This window comes from Ailuropoda melanoleuca, chromosome X, assembly GCF_002007445.2.
Source record: "Ailuropoda melanoleuca isolate Jingjing chromosome X, ASM200744v2, whole genome shotgun sequence".
NCBI lineage: Eukaryota > Metazoa > Chordata > Mammalia > Carnivora > Ursidae > Ailuropoda > Ailuropoda melanoleuca.
In genome coordinates this window covers 38,795,482-38,799,641 of record NC_048238.1, presented here as the reverse complement: position 1 = coordinate 38,799,641, position 4,160 = coordinate 38,795,482, and the positions used below count along the sequence as shown (strand labels likewise).

Genomic DNA, 4,160 nt, shown 5'->3' with positions numbered 1-4,160 from the left:
GCAACAGTAAAAGGAAGGAGAGTCTGGTTGTCATTAGTGCAAGAGGGATAATGTCAGTGGGGGGCAGACTTTGCGGAAGAGAAGTTGGGTGTTGTTGAGCTTTAAAAAAGGACCAACATGGAACAGGGATTTGGGGGAGTAAAAAGGGCCTAAGAAGGCCTGAGGCGAGGACGAAAGGAAAGAAAAGAAGGAGAAAGGAACAAGAGGGGTGATTCTGGAGTGCAGGGAGGTCCAGCTTTTCTTCAGGGCCCCAGCGGAGCAGTGTTGGCCCAATACTAGTCCCTCACTCCGCTCTCCTGGCTTAACGGGGCCCTACTTGTTGCCCCACATGGCAGTTATCCTGAACATAGGCCCTGGGAGGAGGCAGCTGGGCCCTATATACGCAGAGATCTTCTTCAGGCCAGTGGGTGATGAAATCTTTCATGTTTCACGTATCCAGGCACTCAGGCTCGAATATATGGTGCAGGTCAAGGATGCCCTAAGCAAGGATGTCTGCAAAGGTGATCTTGTCCCCTGAAAATTGTGGCCTCTTCCCGAGAAACTGTGAGAAAGCTTCATCTTTTTAGGGAGCTCCTCCAAGTACTCACGCTTCAGTTCCTCTAAGTCAGGGTTGATTGGCGTTGTCCGGAACCTAGTTCTTCAAAATGGCCACATGAATCTTCTTTTCTGTTTCCCCTCATAAGTTGTGTTTGTGAGCAATGCAGTGAGGGATGGCATTGCTCTGGGTAATCTTGTGAACTTTATCAATTAAGTAGGGCAGGTTCTGAAAGTCCAGGCTCAACTTGAATGTTTCATTCAGCCACTGGCTTCTGTCATAGTTGGAGCGACCCCCATCACATATTTCTTTTCCTCATAGTTTTGCGTCTGTGTGTTCCAGAAGCAGATGGATGGTATAAGCCAGCCCACGGATATCCCAGTAAGCCAAGGTCATGGCCATAGTTCAGCTTTCTGTGGCCTCGGGGAATAACGTCAGAGGAGCTGGGCTGGAACTTAATCCTTACAATTTTTTTTAAAGATTTTATTTATTTATTCGACAGAGATAGAGACAGCCAGCGAGAGAGGGAACACAAGCAGGGGGAGTGGGAGAGGAAGAAGCAGGCTCTTAGTGGAGGAGCCTGATGTGGGCCTCGATCCCATAACGCCGGGATCACGCCCTGAGCCGAAGGCAGACGCTTCACCGCTGTGCCACCCAGGCACCCCTATCCTTACAATTTTTCTTTAACTTAGAAAGTATATCAAAATAAAAAGTTTAGGTAGGAGGGAATGCCCCGAAGTCAAAAGTTACAAGAAAACCTACTAAATATATAGTCATTAGTGCTTTAGCTACCCTAAGAGCATTACCTGTGTCAGTAAATAAAAGACTTGCATATTTTAACCACTTGGAAAGTCACCGAGATTTTGGGCCCTTGTGAGGCAAATAGATGGAATTAAGATCCCTGAATAAAACATAGGCTGTCAAAACTGTGTACTCTGTTAAGAGGAATAGACAAGATATAAATCCTCCAGCAAAGGTTAATGTCTGGATCTGGAATTTGGGTGAAGAAAAAAGTCTTCCTTGAGAATTTAAAACTGCAGGCTACCCTCATAGGGTACAAATTTACATCCCCTGTGTGGCAGACATTATTCCGCTCTCCAATACATAGTTTTCCTTTCCTTCCTAAGCACCCAAAAGACTGTACGTCCCCATCCCCTTGCAATTGTGTGGGGCCATGTGACTAGCTTTTGCCCCTGGTCACTTCTGGGCTGAGGAAGTCAAAAGTCCCTTCGCCATCTTTGAGCTCTTTCTTCTCCTGCTGTAGAGACCTAGAAGCCATAACAACATTATAAAATGGAAGCAGCCTGAATCCGACTGAATCACTGTTTGGGGGAGAGCTGCTCTGAGGAGATGCCCAGTTTGCAGCAGATTTTGTGTGAACAGAAAACAAACATTCGTTGTCTTAAGACACAGAGTGTCCAGGATTAAATTAATTGCTCACCTGCTCTCTCCCTACACACACACACAATTTATGGAGGAAAATAGAAGAAAAGGAAATCCTAGACACCTCATGAAGTAAAATCCAGCAATGTACTGAAGACAACACAAAACAAAAATTAAAACATCTAAGGTTTATCCAAGAAATGCAACCCAGTAGGTTTTAGCCTAGAAATGCAATGATAATTCATTATCAGAAAATATATTAATGAAATATTAGATTTATAGTAAGAAATATATATTTGGTCTTTGTCCTGGGCTCTGACACAGAGCTCCTAAAACGCTTGGAATTTCCTGCGATGAGAGCAATAAAAAAAAGCACAAGATGGTGGAGCTGGTCATCAGTAGAACCAGCCATGTGGTTAGAGGATTGAAAGTTTTGATCGCATCTTGATTTCTGAGGTGGGAAGAGGGCCTGAAGATTGAGTTCAATTGCCAATAGCCAATGATTTAATCCACCATACCTATGTAATAAAGCCTCCATAAAAACCCCAAAAGACAGGATTTGGAAAGTTTCCAGACTGGTGAACACATGGAGATGTGGGGAAAGCGGTGGGCCCAGAAAGGGCATGGAAGCTCTGCACCCTTTCCCCATACCTTGCCCTATGCATCTCTTCTGCCTATCTGTTCCTGAGTTATGTCCTTTTATAATAGAACAGCAATCTAGTGAATAAATGGGTTTCCAAAGTTCTGTGAGTCACTCAAGCAAATTTATCAAACCCAAGGAGGGAGTTGTGGGAACCTGTGATTTATAACCAGTTGGTCAGAAGCTCAGGTGACAATCTGGACTTGTGTGTGTGGCGAGGGGGCAGTCTTATGGGACTAAACCCTTAACCTGTGAGATATGATGCTGTCTCCAAGTGGATAGTGTCAGAACTGCATTGTAGGACACCCAGCTGGTGTCTGGAGAATTCCTTGGTGCTGTGGAGAAACCCATGCACACACGTACTGGAAATCTGGTGCTCAGATTCCATTTAGTGATCTACCACACTAATAAATAACATACTCTATCTTATCGTGACTAACACACTGAGTGAGCCAAGAAACTCCCGAGAAATCAGTGTAAAAGTGGAGAAATGACCTGAAATTGATTCCACTTCAGGAGGCCTAGAAGAGAAAATGCAAGATCCCATTGAATACACCCATCCTCAAATTGGGCCACATAGGATTTCCACACATAAATATTCCCTTACCTCCCACCAAGCATGATCTTACGATTAAAAACAAATGTGTATAGACAATCAATACATAAAACCAGCCACCGTGAATGAAAATTGACATTAAAAAACAGGACGAGGGGCACCTGGGTGGCTCAGCCATTAAGCGTCTGCCTTCGGCTCAGGTCATGATCCCAGGGTTCTGGGATCGAGCCCCGCATCAGGCCCCCTGTTCGGCAGAAAGCCTGCTTCTTCCTCTCCCACTCCCCCTGCTTGTATTCCCTTTCTCACTGTCTCTCTCTGTCAAATAAATAAATAAAATCTTAAAAAAAATAAAAATAAAGAAAATAAAAAAACATGAAGAATATTATTCTCCTGAACTTCATATAACGGAATTATATACAAACTGTCTAAGAATATTAAATTGACTTAAGAAATAAAATAAGAAATTGAAAGTCACGAGGAGGAAAATACTATTATCAAGAAAACAAGGATTTGAAAATCAGAGGAATAAAATTTTCAAAAATAATAAGATAGTTTTTGAAATTACCAACTCCAAGAACATGTTAAAAAACAAACTATACATAGCTGAACTAGAAGACTGGTATAGAAAAAATTACCCAAAATGGAGTACAAATGAAAAGAAAAGAAAATACGTAAAAGCACAGTTAAGAGGCCTCGGAACTAGAATAAACACATTTACTACATCTCTAATAGAAGTTCCAGAAGAAAACACAAAGCATGGAAGAGAAATGATATTTAAGAAGATAATGACATTGAAAATCATACTAAATCTCAGGTTAACAGCATATGTAGGAAGAAACTGGCAGATTAAAGACAGACCAACATCTTACTCCTAATCCAAAAGATAAGGAAGATAACAGGGACTTGAGAGACAATAGCCATATCCAGCTAAACTACCTTTCAAGAGCAAAGTCAAAATAAAGAAGGGCACCTGGGTGGTTCAGTTGGTTAAGCATCTGCTTTCAGCTCATTTCATCATCTCAGGGTCCGGGAATTGAGCCTTGCAT

At 42.5% G+C, this 4,160-nt stretch overlaps 1 pseudogene; it reads right to left on the bottom strand.

Moving 5' to 3' along the window:
• Positions 1-312: 312 nt before the first annotated feature.
• On the bottom strand, positions 313-937 carry LOC100484554 (annotated as a pseudogene).
• Positions 938-4,160: the final 3,223 nt, after the last annotated feature.